The following is a 19823-nucleotide window of genomic DNA, read 5'->3' as shown; positions in this document are numbered from 1 at the left end:
AGGCAAGAGGATCACTTAAGCCCAGGAGGCACAACTTCCCCAGGTAGTAAGGATCAGCCCTGAGACCACTGCCAGCAATGCCCAGGGGAGACTGGGCAGGAGTTAGGGGCATTTCCAGGGAAGAGCAGGACTCTTCCCTGGCACAGTGGGCAAGAGCATGAGGAAGAGGCATGGCTGCAGCAGGTCGGGGTCCTGGCACAGTCATTTCCTCAAACGGAGTCAGCTGTGCCATACCTCCCATGAAGCCTGCCCAAAGCGTAACAATGCACACACTCCCTTCAGGCTGTCTTGTCCCTGAGCAGGGAAACAGTCTCCAGCTCCAGTTAGGAGGAAGATCCTAAAAACATCCAAGTAGAAAGTGAGAATGCCCAAGAAAAATATATTTACCAATTTTGAAGATACACACCAATCTTGGATAGAATCTCACAGATCAAGTTTGAGTAAAGAGAAACAGCAGAAATTATATAATGGGGTCTAATTTTTAAAATCCAAAGTATGTAAAAGGATATGGAACCCCAGACACAATAACATACCCTACCATTACGTAATGTAAATTTGCTTTTCCTCCTTTGCTCTTTCAACCATGGCTGGCTCTGTGCTTCCTTCCTCGTGGAGGTTTGTGTCCGGGCAGAAAGTAGAAGTCGCTGCAAGGCTTCCCTTCCTGACTGTTGCTCCAAAGCCTAATACAGTTCAGAGATTTTCCAAATGTCCTGAGAGAGAAAAGTTTCTCCAAGGGAACATTAAAGAACAGTGAGTGTATTCCCTAAAACCAAGAAAAGCTTCCCAGAAGCCTCCAGGGGAAGAGGAGTCTGGTGATGGTGCACGTAGCTGAGACCAGAGCCCTCTCCCTGGCGGAGCCTGCAGACACAAGCCAGGAGGTTCCCGGTTACGCCAAAGAGCTGCCCACTCCGTGCCTGGTACAGAAACAGCAGAATGCAGGCCCTGAAGGCGCTGTGCGAGACGGCTCGGTGATCGTCAGTGCAGACTGAGAACCAATGCCTGGCGCATCCACCCCAATGTCTTAAACCTCTGTAAGACCCCCTTTTCACCAACTTGGAATGGAAAAGTCCATTTGAAAAATTAAGTGACCAAAAAATTAACCCTACCAATCTAATGAGATGGGGTCCAGAGTCAAAATTCAGGTAAGGAACGGGGAGTTTTAAGTATGATGTTTCTTTCATACCTGAGTAAGAATCCACTGCACATCTGTTTTGAGTTCTCATTAAGTTCTTTAAAAATGAATTTGATGAAACAATAGTGCCTAAACAACTTGCCTTCTTTCCTCTCTGTTCAAATTCATGAAAGATAAAGGCTCTCTAGTTCAAATGTCCATCCCTGGTTCAATCAGCCAAGGCCAGGGAGAGGGGGCAAGAGATGTCTCTGCTATATTGGACTTGCCCTCCAGAGTCCTCTAGAAGGGGCTGTGAGCAGGGCAGGCCCAGATGGACTTGTCTGGGACAAGGTATTTTAGGCAGTCGTGTGAGTTGGAAGAGTCTGGTTAAGACACAAGCAGAATAAAAGGAGATGAGAGCAGGAAAGAATGTTGCGATAGCAGACGCTTAAATTAGAAGGAATTAGAAGGAATGCAGAGTAGAATCAACACAGTAAAAAATTAAATCAACAGTGTTTGGACAAATTTGCTTCCCCAGAAAGCTAAAGAAAGGGAACAGAGATAAAATTATGAGAAAGAAAATAAGAGATACTGAAAACAGAGACCAGACATCCAACATATGAAGAATTTATGTGCCTAAAGAAAGGACCAAAACAAATAGAAAAGCAGCAATAATCATAAAAAGAAAGAAACAAAACTTGCCTTAACTAAAAAAAGAAAGAATTATATCCTCAGATCAAAAGGACTCAGTAGGAGTCACGTGGACTTAGTGGCAAAAGACCAGCTCCCAGACATACAAGGAAGCAAATAATGACCTTCCAGGTAAGAAATTAATCCTGGAAGCATCAAAGCAGCAAAAACAAAGTCACCTACATAGAAAGAAAAGTCAGGCTAACCTTTGCCACAACATAAAAGCCACAATTTTAAGGCGGAATGCTGTAATCCAACAATTCTCCGCCAGTCAAGCTGTGTCTCCCAGGAAAAGCAGCACGCATGTGCTCCGACGTGCAAGGCCTTGGAGCTCGCCACCCACACAGCCTTCCAGGGAAACTGCTCAGACAGGTCTCCCTCCAGCCAAGGGATGGAAACTAGAGCATGGGAAGTCATGGGATAAAAGACTGCAGTGAGCACTATGATCCTATAAATACAGAAGTAAATTCAAATAATTATAGATATTGCTATTTAAAAAGTCATATTCTTACAAGATACACAGCATTAAAAACTAGACATACACACAGATTAAATTCTGAATTATCCAGGGCTAGGTGAACATGTTTAGATTAATTCCAATAAAATGTAATAGTTAATTTGTGAAAGAAATCTAAATTATTATGGGGGGTAGAAAAAGGGGAATCTTTACTTTAGAAGGTACCTATAGTTTGAAAAAATAGAGCCAACAGAGGCACACTACACATTCTACTTTGTGGAACGGCCCTTGTCTTAGACAGTTTGGGATGGGATAGCAAAATACCATAAACTGGGGGGCTCAAACACCACATTTATTTCTTAGAGTTCTGGAGGCTGGGAAGTCCAAGATCAAGATGCCAGTAGACTCAGTTCTTAGTAAGGGCTCCCTTCTGGGCTTCAGACAGCCGCCTTCTCACTGTGTGTGTTCACATAGCCCCTCCTTATTGCATACATTAGAGAAAGAGCTCCCTACCTTCCTCTTATAAAGACACTGATCCCACCATGAAGATTCCACCCTTGTTACCTAATCTAAACCTAATTGCCTCATAAAGGCCCCACCTTCAAATACCACCACATTGGGGTTAGGGCTTCAACACATGAATGTTGGGGCAACACAAACATTCAGCCCGTAACAGCCCTCGCCCTCCCTATCAGAGGGCAGCCTGCAGTGAGCTACAGCAGGGCAGCTTCCTGGCAGCTCAGGCTGGACACCAGACGGCTCTGGTTCCTAGTGCCCCCGCCCTGCCAGCGTCACACAGCCCTGAGTCCAGCCAGACAACTGTTTTATACGTCCAGGGAACATTTCAGGCAGAGGGAAGGTGAGCCAGAGAGGATGGAGGCAGACTGCCCGGATCCCTCCTGGGAGGAGGGGAGGGAAAATGGGCTGGGGCAGGGCAGGAGGGCTGGCAGGTCATTCGTAGGTGTGCTCCATCTCCCTGCAGGGAGAGAGGGCTCCACTTAGCCAGGTGCACACCTGGCACACTCACCTGTGAGTAGCCTCCTCAGCCTCCAAGCTTAGATCTGGGGAAGGCGAGTGGAGGAAAAGGAAAAGAAGGAAGTTAGGTTGAGTGGGTTCCTCTACAAGTGGGTTTCTCAAAGTGGGAGGGAAGAGCACGGAGTGGAGGAAGGTGGGTGATGCACATAGCCCACGAGTGTGTGCCTACTTCTGGACATAGTATGTGCCAGATAAGTTCACATTAAATCCATTTTGTATACTGCTGACTGAGTGGTTTACACTGCAATTTGGGGTTATCCAGGGCTGCATGATTATCTCACCCTGTTATTTATTGAATTGTGTTTAGGTTTCAGGGGGCAAAAATAATTGTTTTATTATTGTTTTAAAATCTACTATTGTAGAAGAAATCAAGTGAATGTGTTTATATAAATGTTGATTTCAATTCACCTTTAAGGAAGGTCTCAGAAGTTTGCTGTGAATCATTTATATTCCTGAATATTTGAGCTGCTCATTATTCCTTTTCATAAAAACCACCATTAAAATAATATATCTAAACAATATTTCACAAGTGGTAGAGACAGGGAATTAAACAAAAGATCTATTGTGGTGCTACAAGGACAGAACAAACAGGATTTTTAGTACTAGAAAAATTCTTATCTTATCCTTGGGTCAGGAGCTGGAGAACAGTTAGTTCAATCAAAGCAAATGCCTTTCTCATGGAGACTTTTCTTGAACCTTCAAAATCTAGCTAACAAGCGCTTTACTGATAAGTGCTTCTGTTCTTAAAGGGGAAAATTATATTTTTGTTATTATTTTGTTTCTTCCTAAGGATTTATGTGACTTTCTTCCACACTTCATTTGACATAAATAGAAAATAACATACCTCCAAGGTACAGATAGTTTCCCATGCTCTGTAATCCATTCCAGGGCATTAAACTAAAAAACAATTTCCTTCATTTAACAAAATTCATACATCCTTGAATAGGAAAAAAGAGAGAGAGAAATCAAGCCCCTTACAAATAAGTTCTACAATCAAAACAGGAATATCCAATATTATAGCTATAGCTATTTTTTAACATTGCTTTGAATATTTAGCAAATGGGGGCAGGGAGAAGGCAGTAAAAAGAAATAAGGGTAAGGATCAGAAAGGGGAAAGAATTACCACGTGACAGTCTATCTACAAACATCAGTAAATCAATTGCCAAACTATCAGATCTAGTCAGAACATTCACTAAGGGACTGGTTTTGAAATAAATTACCCAAATCACTAACTTTCCTATAAATGAACAATAAACCAAATATCATTATTATGAAAAATATAAATCCCACTCCAATAGCAACAAGATCTATTTACATATAAAGAATAACCACTAGGAATAAATTTAACAAGAAATGTGGAGATTATAGATTGAGAGAAAACTATAAAACTAGGCTATGAGACATACAGGAAGGTTTGAACCAAACAGTTTCCAGGGGAGCTCAAGAGTTGTACAACGGAAGTTCCTCCCCCTCCCCCGCCCCCCCAGCCCACGTTCAAGTCCCAAAGTGGTGACTATGTAGTGCCAAACGTAGAGAACTGGGCTTTCTGCAGGATTCTAGTCATCAGTCACCAGATCATGGGGAGAACACTATGCCAAAAGGCTCATCAAGTCCATTTGTTGCCGTGTTTTTGTGTTTTCATGGTGATGAGACTTCAACACAAAAGACTATAAACAAGTAGAGCTGGATTATCTCCACAACTGCCAGGTTTCTCAGGGTAGGAGTATGTTCCTCTGCATTGTACTGTAAATGAAGGAAATGCTTGTAGCTGTAAAGATAAACTTCATTTTCTCAATAGCAGAACACAATGAAAATTACTTTCTTGCTTACTTAAAAGTTTAATCAGCCTAGGGTAGAGAGGAAGGACAGGAATCAGGTGGATGGGGCCCTAGCATCTCTGATGCATGGCTTTTCAGGTTGCCCTGGGCACTGACATCTCACCGACAAATGAGGGAAAAGGAAGAAGGACGTTGTTTATGGGCCAGATCTGAATGAGACGCCCTTCACTTCTGCTCACACTCCCCTGGATACAACTCGGTCTCACGACCAACCTATCCGCAAGGGGGCTGGGAGTTGGAGCCACACTGCTTCCCCGCCCCTAACAAAAAGAATGGACAACTGGATCTACTCTATAGGTGAAGGAGGAGCTACCGAATTATCTTCTTCACATAACCAGAGCTTGCCCTTTAGACATTTAATTTTTTAATTTTACATATTTTAATGAAACCTTTCCTAAGATGCATAACAATTTTTCTATTTCAACAGAGTGGGCAAAAATGAGCCTTCTCCTATGGCTTGGGACTGTCATGAATACCAGCTCCCTTCCTGGGGCTACTTTCAGGAACTCTTAAGGAATCACTGATCCTTTATCTCTATACTAAAAGGATTCAAATTATCATCTTCTTTTAAATTCCTTTGAAATGCTTTTTCGGAATCCTTCCTCAGCGTCAGAATGGCATCTGTCACTTCTTGCTGCTTTATCATGCGGGCTTCTGAAAGTCCCCTTCCCCGCTAATGTCTTACCTCTCCTAAGGCTTCATACAAAAGTATAAAGTATAAAAATTGTGTCTTAAGTAAAAAATAAAATCAACTCAGACTGAAATCCACTCCTAAGTAAAGAGTATGAATTTTTATTACTTGGACTTTTTAGCATTGATTTTGGTTATCCAATATCCTTTTTAAATTTTCTTCCAAATTTTTACTGTTTTCAGCAGTTGCAAATAAACAATTATGTTGGTTTATGATATAATCCTAAAAAGAGAACAAAATTATGTCTCAAAGAGAATCACTGTTCAGATAGTTCTCTCTGTGAAGAAAATAAATAAATAACAAATAACAAAAACAGAATATTGACTAACAAGGAAAGAGGTCTACAACACATTTTTATGTAGAAAAAAGCAAGCTGCAAAATGGCATTATAGTGTAATCCCATTTTTGTAAGAAAAAAAAGCATATGTTTGTAATGCATAGAAAAAATCTGAAGGAATTAGGAGTAGTTATCTCTGAGATGTAGGATCACTGAGAACTTTTACTGACAAGGTCATTTACTTATCATGTAACATTTGGCTAGTTTATAAGAAGCACGTATTGTTTTGTAAGCATAAAAAGACAATAAAGATTTTAAAACACAGTTCACACTGTCTTCTCGGAGCATAAGCTCCTGGAAGACATGAATGACAGATGAGCACTCCTCTATATACCACCTGCTGCCACAAATAAGGAGTCTCTTTAAAAACACTGATTTTTCCAGTATGAAACTGCAGGTGAAAAAAATGAAGTAAAATAAAAAAATAAAAACACTGACTTTTGTGGACAAAAAACCCCCCCACAAAACTAGAGCATTGAATTCAAAGTCAATCTCATAGACAAGGCAAGTTCCAGGAAAGTTCTGATGGCTTCCCCCTTGGAAGACTTCTACCTGGAAATCTGCTGGAAACATTAAGCAGAGTTTCAAGAACGTATCAAAGCCCTGGCAAGCTTCCAATAGCCAGAGCCACACTCTAACCTATCCTAAAATTACGATGAAAATGTTCTTAGCGGATTCTGAGTAATATACTGTGTTATAAAGACTTTTCAGAATCCATTTTCTAATAAAAACATGGATCATTTAGTGTGTGCAACCAACATTTATTTAGTAGGTTTTTGTCTCCTGTTGCATACTGAGGGGATCCCACAAGACATTTTCTGTTCAGCATTTTCTCTCTACCCTGCATGAATCTCTATAAAATATTCACATGGATACAAGCAGGAACTCCAGAATACCCCAGTTACAATGAAAATGCGTTCACTCGTGAAAGTAACGTATCAGTTAAGTATTGCCACAAAAATGCTGCTTAACAGATTACCTCAAAACCAAACAGCATGCAACAAGTGGCGTTTATTCCCATGTTCTTATGTCCACAGGTCTGCTGGAGCAGCTCAGCCTCAGGCTAGGGGGCATGTGAGTTGGTTGGGGCAACTCTGCTTGACATGTCACTCATTCTGGGAACAGCAGAAAACCCAGAATATGTTGCTGGCAATGCAGAAGCACAAGGGGGCAACCCCATGAGCATATTTTCAATCTGGTACCATCATCCTCACTAACATCCCATTGGCCAAGGCAAATCACCTGGCCAATCCCAACACCGGTGGGACAGGGAAATACACTCCGTCTCTCACTAGAGGAACCAAAAGTCATATGGCAAAGGGTGGGGACACAAGGGAGGCTTGAAGAATCGGCAACAATAATGCAATCTTCCAAAGGTAACTTTAACTCATTCTTAACCACTTTTACAGTAATGTTTCTGTCTTTATATTTAACTGGTCTTTAAAAGAGGACTCTAAGGAAAGAGCAGAGAAGGAAGGAGGGAAAATGGGATCTAGAAATGTGTAGCAATTTGGACATTGCCTAGGAGAGAGAAAGGGGTAAGTAGGGAAGGTGCCACAGCAGAGGTCCACAGAAGAGAACATAATAGAGAAGAACAACCTCATGAATGAAATTTACTGATGAGAATTCAGAAATGAAGAAAAAGCAGATAAAACAGCAGGAAGACAGATATATGGAAGATAAAAGAAAATCCTAGAGAAAGACAAGTTTTAAGAAAACTGTACAGAAAAATGAAGCTGTTCAGGCATAATGTGTTTCTCCATTTGAAATAGGCATTTCTTGTGTGGCCATCCCTAGTCTATCAGCTATGGTTTACTCTTTATAATCTGAAAGAGGTTGTGAACCCCTATAAGAATCTCTCTGTAAGAGCCTTCTCTACAAAAAAAAAAAAAAAAAAAAACCACAAATGGTGTGTATGTGTGTGTGTGTACACACAGAATTTTTTTTTCAAACTAGGCAGATCAAAAACTCCCTGGAATGTGAACTTTGAACATAGGGAAACAAAACTGAAACTAGTAAGAGCTCACTCACTCATCCTTGTGGTTGCCCTAAAGAGGCTTTCCCATGATTACTGTTCCCCAGGTCCTCAGAGTTGTTCCACATTTCTGACCCCTTTGAAGCCCCCCTCTGAAATCCGTTTCATCCACATTTCCTTCAACTCTGTGAACCAGCCCTTCATCCTGCCAATAAATATATTTTTTGCTTAAATGAGCAAAATTGATTTATGTCGCTTTCAATCAAAGAATTGCATTAGGTAAAGGTCTCTTTCACATTTTCTATTTCCCACGGAGAAGAGAGAGCATTAAAAATGCCTTAAAGCAAATAACAAGCCATGCTATCACTCAAGAATCTAGTATCTAAATTCATTTCATGAAAATGGCTGTTACCATGGCAACCTTTCAGTGTGTATTCAGTGACTTTACAATATATTAACATTTTAATGTAAACTACTAGACTATATTGGCTTATTTGGCCTTGATTCCTTTTTAAATATAGATTGTTTTGTATCATAAAAGTTATCAGAGCTCCTAGTTCATGATGGTTAACAGAGATAGCAAATTTACTTTTCCCTCTAAAATTCCTAAGAAAATGACACTATAAAGGAAAGCCGTCCATGCTTATCTCCCACCACCACTCCATTCTACACACACACACACACACACACACACACACACACACACACACACACACACAAATACACAAAACCCACTAGAGCCCTAGCACCTGTCGTCAAAATCTGTTTGGATAATCCAACATGGTTAATAGGGTTAATAACCCTTCCATTAACTGATAAATCAAAAATAATCAAAGTCAAAATCCTAATGAGATTTTTTTATAGAATATGACAAATTGAATAGAAAATTCACCCAGAAAAGTAACTGTATTAGAGCCAATAAATTGTTAAAAGATGAACACTAGTTAGATGGGCCATGACCACAAAGAAAGACAAGGTAGGTAACACCAGGGTAGCCCAAAGAGCCTGGGGAGATTTCTTATCACAATGAGCCACACACCAGAACTTTCTCATTATCTGCAGCCAGGACAAATTCAGCCAGAATTTGGGGCAGCAAATCATTTCCAAGACCATATGGGACTACTGAGCACCATGTACCTCATTCATGTGCCACAAGATTCTGAGATTCACCCACTCACTAATTCAAAGAAGAGCTTCACCCTTCCTGAAGAAACAAGTCAGGCAAAGAAGTCGAATAAAAGAGGAAATAAAAGAAGAGGTGAATCCATAGATATTGAGGTCAATTATGTTTTATATCTTCAGATAACCTAGATAGAATGTTAAAAATCTCTCTTTGTTAAGGGAAATAGAAGATTTTACACAATGCAGGGCCCAAAGGGTCAAAAAGAGAAAGTGCAAAAAAAAAAATCTGAACTACAAGCAATAATCCTTGCAATCCCAGCGTTCCCACCCAATGCGAGACCTGCGAGGCAGGACACTGGGCAGCAAAGAAATGAAGGGTGATGAGTACCAAAGGGACAAAAGAATCTGTGGTTAAGGAACCAACTGCCTCACCTTCAAGAGGGCATCCTATCAGCTTGGCTAGGTGAAAGGAAGCAGGAAAGAGAAAGAAGGAGTACAGAGGAAGAGGAAAAGAGAAAGGAAGAATAAAGAATTGCTACAAAATTACAGTAATAGACAGCTCAGTAGAACTGGGATAGGAGTCTACAACAGACTCATGTATGTACTGGAATTTAACTTACCATAGATATGGCGTTTCAAGTAGAAATGCCTAGTTTAATGAGAAATGAAGCCTAGTTTAATAAAAGAGTTGAGGTAATTAGGTAAAAATTGAAAAAATAAAGATAGATTCCTATCTCACACTATACCAAAAAAAAAAAAAAGCCAAATATAATATAATAAAGACCTAAAGTCAAAAAACAAAAGTATAAAAGTAGCAGAAGAAAATATGAGAACATATGCATTAAAAAGGCCTACTTAAGCAAAACATAAAATCCAGAAACAATGAAGGAAAAAAACAGAATGCTTGATTCAGCTACAAATAATTTGAAAACTTTATGTGATGAGAGATACCATAAACAAAGTTATAAGATTGAAAGATCTAAATCTGCAACATATCTGCAAGATAACTAACAAATATGTCAAAAAGACAAGGAGAGGCAGCCCAACTGTTTTCATGTGCAAAGGAACATCGGCAGAGGCTTTCCAATATCTCCCATTTATTTTGTCTTTCTTCCCTAATAATAAAAATTTTAATTGAGCATACAGTTGCCCAAAATAAAGATTATATGTCACAACTTCCCTTAAAGCTTAATCACATGGGCCATTCTGCCCATGGAGATGTAAGGAGAAGGTCACGGGGGAGCTTCCAGTAGCCCTCTTAGGAGACAACACGTATGAGCCCTTGACTCCTTCCTCATCTGTTCATCCGTCCTGCCACCCAGAGGCAGATGTTTTTATCTTGGACCTTGATAAAGGTGGACAATTTGGTATTGTCTGGACGAAGCACGTAACAATGATATGAGGCTGCAGAAGAGGCAGCAGTAGACCAGGGAGACCAGATATGTCAAACTAAGAAATTTGTACCAGACCTTGGAACCAAAAGTCTCAATCCTATCACAATCAATGCTCTCTTTCCATTGAAAGATTTTGTAGCTTGCCCTTTACTATCCTGAAATAAAAATCATGGATTACATAACCTACCTGCACACCTAATTTTTAAAATAATCAATATAATTAACTATAACATAAAGGAAAACAAAAAGCAAAATAATTCAAATAAAATAATATGCTTAAAATGTAACTTCTCAGACACACCCATACCAGAAGCAAAAAGAAAAAAAAAAGTCCCACTCATTTCCAAACTGTTCTCCTCACCCCCATAAACATGTTTGTGAGCAACAAGGAGCCAAGGAAAGATTTTTAAACAGTAACTTCATGGTTTCTCCCAGGTTGCCTAGAAAATAGAGCTTAAAGCTAGGATGAAGGTGCTAAAGTTTTATTGAGAAGTACAACCCCAGAGCAGTAAAGTAAGGGAAAAGTGCAGTGAGGGAAGAATTAGAAGCAAAATTTTAAAAAATCACTGCATTATGACAAGCCATAAAGACTTGTCATAAGTCAAGCACTTGAAAGCTAAAAGGTACCCTGCTTGGCCACACAGGATGCCCCTGGACAAACTGTGCAGGAAAACTGTGCCTCCGACAAGTCCATGGAAGGGACTCCTGTCTCCTGCCAGTCAAAGCTGGCCCAGGGAAGTTAACTTCATATCTGTGGGTTGCTTCCCCTAGACTCTTTACCCGGAAGTAGGGGGAGAAGCTGGAAACTCCAAGAGTGGGGCTGGTTTGCCCCGTGTGGAATTGCATGGGCTGCTCAGAGCAATGAGCCAAGGGTCTGGGAAACAGGTAAAGCTGGGATAAATGACAGAGGCACAGAGGATGTGCCCGTATGTGTCTGACATACGTGGTTAGATTTGCATTTTCAAAAACAATGATCCCTAGCAGTTGCAGAGCGTGTTGTAGAGTATGTAGATTGAAGGGGGCAGTGAGGGGAGATAAAAAGACCAAACGGGAAGCTGTGGAAACAGTTCTGGAGAGGGACAAGACCATGAACCAGGGTGCTCACAGTCAGAATGAGCACATACACACACTTGCACACTCAGGAGTTCACTTACTGTATTGTTCAATTCCTTTACGACCTTACTTGTGTTTTGTCTCATGGAGATGTCCAAGTTTGATACGTGCATACTAAAATGCCTTGCTATAATTATTTTGTTTGACTAGTCAATAAAAGATTAAAGAATCACATAACAATGAATTGAGATACAAGAGCTAAAGTCATCTCTTCGTTAAGCACCAAATGAATCAGAGAAACATTAAAGGAATTCTGTCAATAATAGAACTGTCTATAGCCACATACATTGTAGATTAAATTATAAAATATTTTTTCTTCAGAAAAGATTCTTTTTCTGTTGATGTCAAATTAAATCCCTCAAGCACAAGAACTACATATCAGATTATTTACTTCTTCCCAACCTGCAAGTCATAATTATTTCCCTTCACTCATTTTTAACGTTGGCTTTTATATGGTTGAAAATGTGCAATTAGGAATTCTGTTTAAAAAAAAAAAACAAAAATTAGGCTTTTCTCTCAAGAAACAGAGCCATAATGAATACAATAATGAGAAACTAAAAAGAATTCAGAGAAGAAAAGAATTCAGAATTTTTATTATAATACACAAAGTCCTGTTAGGCTAGCCTACAAATGTGATTGTAGGCAAAGGACTTGACTGCATTGTTCTTTAAAGAGCCTTTCTTTTCTCTTTGATAAGTCCTTTTTGGGTTTTAAGAAAGGAGTAGATAATGCGAAAAACATAATTATGTCTGTGGAGTAGCCCCACACAGAAAGAAATGAGTCACAGAAGGAAAAAAGATGTCCTCATGACCACCTTTGCCATTAGTCACATTGGTTTAGAACCTTAAAGGTTTTGTGGGAATAGAATATGTGGAAAACAGTAGGAAAGTACCCAGAGTGTGAATACCACAATAACAAAAGGTGTTGTAATTATACAAAATGTTTCCTTTCTGTACAAGCACAACAAATGAGTGGAAGTTAATCTGTACACCTGGTCAAATGACTGGGCGTTGATCTTGAAGTTAACTGTTGCTTCAAACACTGGTGAAGTGAATTCATCTAAACTCTTCACCTGTCAGATTATTTTTCCACTTTAAAAACATAGTGGTTTATTAATGAATATAGAAACTACCACTGTAAGCTCTTATCTTTGGAAGAGTGGCTAAATTATTTCCTTTCTCGACAATCTTTTGAATTAAAAGTGACTTGTTTTGTCAAGGATGTTTTCCTTGGTCCTAAGCCATATTTGGCGTCTACCAAAATGAATCTTTTCTTAACCCTGCTCATTGTTGTGCAGTTCCTTATGATGGGAAAGAAACCAAGAATTTGAATGAACAAACAGATTAAACCAATTTCACAGAAAAGCGTCCTTTGAAAAACAACTCCTTGCCATCATCATATCCATTTAGTGACCATCTGCCAAGTGCTCTCCGTATAGAGCACCCTTAGCACGAGTAACTCCATCTTAGAAAAAGACTTCATCTTACATATCAAAAAGGCGTCATGCCAGCAGGAACCAGATGTTTACCTAATGGATGGAGACTACTACACCCAACCGGACAAGAGTGTAACTCTTTACTATCAGCCTTCACAGAGGACTCAGGGGCTTTAAAAAGAGCAGGATTTCACCAGTTTGACACGGCTGTCTCAACACACACCGTGTTGTTGTCACTTGTGATCAGCACCTGGCATCTGCCAGCAAAAGCTCTATTCAAATCAAAGACTATTCCCTTGCAAAATGTTTATGATTATAATATCCAGATCAGCCCAGGACACTCTCCTTGTCCGTATAGTCCTCCTTGGACTGGTTCGTTAACCCTTTTTTATACCCCTTTCTCTTTTTTTTTTTTTTTTTTTTTGAGACAGAGTCTCACTCTGTTGCCCGGGCTAGAGTGCCGTGGCCTCAGCCTAGCTCACAGCAACCTCAAACTCTTGGGCTCAAGCAATCCGCCTGCCTCAGCCTCCTGAGTAGCTGGGACTACAGCCACAATCCACCATGCCCAGCTAATTTTTTCTATTTTTAGTTGCCCAGCTAATTTCTCTCTATTTTTAATAGAGATGTGGTCTTGTTCTTGCTCAGACTGGTCTTGAATTCCTGACCTCAAGCAATCATCCCGCCTCGGCCTCCCAGAGTGCTAGGATTACAGGCATGAGCCACAGTGCCTAGCCAATCCCCTTTTCTCTTGATGTTAAATGTTACTCTTTTTGACATGAAAATTTTAATCTATAACATTTGTATATTGATTAAGTATACTGCTATGTATGGTTTGCAATATTGAATGACTTGTGGATGGGCTCAAGCCTGTGTGCCTGTGGCTCTGACTACCAAGTGAACAGGCAGTATGTGAGGGGGGCATACAAATATAGTTTAAATGCAAATTCCTATCTGGAAGAGATAATATTGTGGTATAATATCATGCTAAACTATAAAAGACTAATGGCAGATCCTTCGTTGTGGTGTGGGGGGGTAGAGGGCAAGGAGATAAAGAGCCCCCTAACACAATTACTCATGTATAAGAAAATAGGAAGAAAAAATATTTGTGAAATGTACAGGGAACAAAGCCTGTCCTAGGGTTAAACATGCCATTTCCACTGTAGCATCTTGACATGTGACTTCTCTGATAGACACAAGGAAACCTGATAGTTCAGGTCTTGAAATTAGAGTAAATACTTTCTTGTTATCAACATCCAAGGCAGTCTCTGTCTCAGGTCCAACTCAGCATTGAATTTATAGTCTTAAATATTTTCATTATGTTTAAAATTTTAATTCTTAATAAAAACTCCTAAAGTATATGAATTCTATATTTGATTCAAAAAATTAGAAAATAAAATAAAACAAGTGAAAAGAAATAAAGGCAAAAATAAAAGAAGTATAAATATAATCAAGAACTAACTAATAAATCCAAGAACTCTTTATCTGAAAAATAGCACCTGCCTATCACTTTGCTCACTGTATAAACAAACATCTAGCAAATGTAATCAAAAAGAAGAAACACAAAATGCAAGAAATGAGAAATGGAATGGGAACAACGGAAATCAAAAATTCTCCAAAAAATGAAGTGTACAATCTTTGTTCACATCTCTTAAAATATATATATATATTAAAAGAGATTTGCAGTTCATACTCAGAGACAGCAACCCTCCTCCAAACCCCCCAGGCCACTCCAAAGCTCCTACTTCCCAAATGCCTCAGAGTCTCCCCCAAATGTTCATCTCATGTATCTTTTTTTGTCTTTCTCTCTCCCTCCTCTTCATTATGGAGATTGGTTTAGCTTCTTTAACTTCTTTTTGTTCCCTTTCCACTTCTCCCATTGCTTGATTTAGCTACCATAAAGGATATCCTGGGAACTGAGCCAGCAAGTCAAAATCCTAACCATTCTTCCGATTTTCAAGTTTGATCTTTTCATCCCCATCTCCTGCACCTGACATACAAATCTGGGAACCAGGCCAAAGCACTCATGCATAAACCACTCTACAAATCTTCTCCCTCATCCCCACCCCATCACAAATGTTTCAGATGGTGAGAGACAACACTGAAAGAGTAGCCCTAGGGAACCAAGAGTGTCCATCCCCAGAATTCAAGGGTGGTTCAATATTTGGAAACCTAATATAACATGTCACATCAACATAACATACATGGGAAATCATGGGATCTCAATGGGTACTGAAAGGTATTTATAAATACAAATAAGAAGTTGCTATGGACAACAGTTTTGAATAACTAAAATGCAGTTGGTATCTCTACAAATGAGGCAGAGATTGAGGTTGGGGCAAACAGAAAACATCTACTACTTTTCTTGATCTAGTGATAGGGAAATCAGCTCCAGAACATCCATTACCTTGATGTGTGTCATCCTCAGGCTCAATTAAATTGGGCCTTAAAATCTGGCCTTGCAGGATGCTTGTCTGTTTCTAGAGGACTGGAGAACACTCAAATGGAACTGCATGACTTATAAAATATATTAGCCATTTTTTGTTTTCTCAACTATTAATATAAATAAATTAATAGTGATTGCATTTTTGTGACCTCCTTTTTTAATAAAATTTGGGTGTTTTCACATTCCCAAATATGTACTCATTATAGCTAATTTGGACACATGCACAACAATATAACAACATTTAAATTACCCACATTCTCACTATCCAGGGAGGATCACTAATTAACATTTTAGTATATTTTCTCCCAGCATGAATTTGGGAACGTAAGCACTCTTGATATTTAATTAAAACATAAGTTTGTTGCTGGTATTATAACAATCTTCTATGTCCCAAACCCCTCAAAGGGACATCAGAGGCCACTAGATTAAAGAGTCTTGACAGATTCTCCAGGCAGAAGATTAAACATTTGTCTGCCCCAAAGCACCAGGGAGATTTAATGCCCTCCCATGGGTAGCAAAGTGACTTTCTGTGTGTGGTTTAGAAAAAAGCCCTACCAGTTGGTTCAAAATAATCAGAGTCTAGGGGACACACACACCCACACACGTGCACACACACACACACACACACACACACCACTTAAGAACCTCTGCCCTAGGAAACCCATGGATGATTGATTGGGGGGGGGGATTCCCTTGAAATTACATGCAAAATGTGTGGGAAGAGGGTGCATAACTTTCACCAAATTCTCAGATTCTGTGACTTTCTCAAAACGTCAGGGGCCCTGGTATATAAAGTCCTTTCCAGTTTTAATATTCTGGTACTGTTTAGAGTTGGGGCTTTTATTCTGCCTGCATAAAAGACAGAAGTCTTGGAAGAGCTGGAGGACAACTTTAAAGCTAGATTCTTCTATAAAAAGGAGGTTTGGGGGGAAACTGGCCCATGAAAAATGCAGACACAGCCCTTTACCTTCTCTGTGTGTCTTGCTCTGACAGTGCTTCCTCTAATATCTGACCATCAGTGACTTAACAACAATTATATCTACGTAAAAATGATGCCACTTTTCAAGGATATGCCCGGAAATGTCTGCTCCCAGTGCTACTTGTGATGGGAACAAAAGTCACTAACTTGGGGTCAAATTAAGAAACAGACGGAAAAAAGCATATTTTCAACTCTCCCATGCACTTGACATGCCCCAAGATCTTCATCTGATGAGTACCAGAATCAGGCCTCAAACCTGGCTCTAGCCAACTTTAGAGTCTATTTAACCTCCAAACCATACAGCCTCCCCTATCAATAGATTGTGTATGTTTTGTGTTCTTACCTACACACTGGTTTTCCCTCAAAATTCTGTCTTACTTAGAAGACCAGTTAAACACACATCAGCTTTATTTTTAAAAGCTTTTATATATTTTATTTTGAGGCATTGATTCTAAAACACAAAAGAGTTATACAAAATGTCTTCAAAAAAAGCTTTGGATTGTAAAAGAGATTAAGAATTTATCATATAATGATCCTAAGTATTTCAGGAATGGAAAAGCCAACACCACATATTCTCATTAAAAAGTGGGAGCTAAACAAATGGGTACACACGGTCATAAAGTGGTTTAAAGGACATTGAAAATTAAGAGGGGAAGGCGGGAGAGGAGTGAGGGACATAAACTTATTATGGGGCACAATGTACACTATTCTGGTGACAGCAAACTAAAAGCCCTGGCTTCAACATTATACAATTCATCCGTGTAACAAGAACACTTGTACCCCCTGATATTTGAAATAACGTTTTAAAAAAAGAATTTATCGTTCAAATGCTGCCATCTGGAGGCCAAAGATGGCAAACCCCGAAAATAGACCATAGAAAAGGACATGGAAAACCCTAATTGCCCTGATCACCTGGTTTGTTAGCAAAGACTGATAATCTGGAACATTATGTGGAAAATTAACATACTTATGTTCCACTAATTCTGACCTGTAAGAGATACTCTGCCTGTAAACAATGGCAGCAAGATGTTTATCAGAATGTTTCCAAAGGCAAAGATGAAGACTCACCAGGCAACACACTTGACAATTAAGCTCAGGTGGAACAGGAAAAGTTCTATTTTCTAAATCCTTTCAAAGTGTATGACACGTTTCATCCACTCAGAAAAATTTTGCTGGGATCCTATTTTGTTCCAGACACTCTGAATTTCACTGGTTACATGATGAGGAACCAAAAAAAAAACAACTATTTTTCCTAGAGAACAACAAGGCCCTGTGAGCAACAAGGCCCCCACTCTGTAGGGTTGTGCAGTTGCACCCTTTATGGGCCTCAGCGACAGGTGAGTGTGAGCTAAAAAGCTTCTGCCTGTGGGGGGTGCCTTTTTCTCATTCACATAAAGGGAACATATAGGCTTTCGGCTTCTGGGGCAGGGGGAATTCAGATAGCTAGCGGGGCCTGTCTCCAAAATCCTGGGCCTCTTCCCTAGCATCTGACCAGCTGGAGGGATCACATTTCAGTATTTGACCCATTGCACCCCTTGCTTTGCTGTGAAGATTTTTTCCTTTATGTGTCCTCAAAAGCAAAAGTAACAGTTTCCAGTCCCTAGTCACTGAGCAATGTATTTGTAACCTAGGGAATGCTTGTGTTGTGGAAATGCTGTCAGTAGTAGATAAGATTCCAGTAGAAGAGCTGTTAACTGGCTCTTCAGACATCCCCAGAAACCCCCTCCCCTGCCCTGGTCCTGGCCTCCCACCTCTAGAATGCAGCCAAGGAAAGAGCAGCAAAGGCTGGTGGTCCACTGGTGACCCAGGACATGGAGGTGCCTCGTGGCCCTGGCAATTCCAACCAGCATTGTAAGAGTACCTCCTACAGTTTCTAGAGAAGTTCCTGCAAAAGTCCTTGGCCAGTAACTAATTATTCAATTTGAATAATTTGATGCAGTTTTTCCTCCAGTCAATGTCAAACAATACAGGTTGGGGGTGGGGGCTATAGGTTGTGTCAACTTTCAACTTGCAGCTGCCAGAAGTACAGGACTGTTTGCCTCCTTTTCAGTCTTAGATCCCCACGACACCAGCATGGGACCAATGGCGCTATCAGCATGTTGGGATGATGTGTTGACGTGTACAGTCCATCTGAGTGGCAAATATCTACGGTTCTGTAAACCACTCCTCCCCACTCTATATAATTCTAGTAGAGCCACCCACCCCTACCTCAATATGATCCGTTATTCAAGATGGCCAGAGTATGCCATCCTCCTAAGGGACACAGGGATTAGTCCAGAGATGAGTTCGTGACCTAAGCAGAAGGATCAGGGTCCTTTCTGTGCTTTAGTAGGAAAGGCGAGGAGAAACGGTTGCCCTCTCTCTCTGAGGCCTATGGATACTTCACCACAGAAAAGTAGAACTAAAAGTTGGAAAGAAAGAGTTCTAACGATGCCATTTAAACCCCTAGATTCAGCTACAACCTTTGCTCCCTACCACAGGTCCAGAGTCAGCATCAACTGGGGCATATGATGACTTCTTTAAAAACTTATAGGTTGAGGCATGGATGCAAAGAACGTCTCACGCTTTAGGAAGCTCATCTGCCAATTTTGGTATTAGAAATAAAGGAGACTTTTAGGACAGAACAGTAACAGGTAACCAGCTGAAGCCTGAAAACTCAAATCTTATAACTACAAGGGACCTTACCTATAATCTAGTCCAAGGCCCTAGTTTTAAATATGAGAAACAAAGGCTGGAATAAAGAAGGGGTTTCCTGAGAGAGTGTTCACTGTGGCTGCACAGATAAATGGAGTTAGATTTTAGCAGAAGAGACTCATGTTCATGCTCCTTTAATCCTTAGGGCCAGCCTGGGAGGTACATATTTTAGGTCCATTTCACAGATGAGGAAATTTAGGTCAAAGAAGTTAAATGACTTCCCAGTGTCACACATAATAGAGCTGAGCCTCAAATATAAGCCTAAGTTCTTTTTTGCTTTTCTACTCTACCTTTAGATGAAGAAAAGATTATTAGGCAGAACATAGAAGTGAACAGACCTGGCAGTGAGCCAATTCTTATTCTTTTTTTTTTTTTTTGAGACAGAGTCTCACTCTGTTGCCCAGGCTAGAATGAGTGCCGTGGCATCAGCCTAGCTCACAGCAACCTCAAACTCCTGGGCTCAAGCGATCCTCCTGCCTCAGCCTCCCGAGTAGCTGGGACTACAGGCA

The sequence above is a fragment of the Lemur catta genome, chromosome 10 (genome assembly GCF_020740605.2).
Source record: "Lemur catta isolate mLemCat1 chromosome 10, mLemCat1.pri, whole genome shotgun sequence".
NCBI lineage: Eukaryota > Metazoa > Chordata > Mammalia > Primates > Lemuridae > Lemur > Lemur catta.
Note: the sequence above shows the minus strand (reverse complement) of the source record.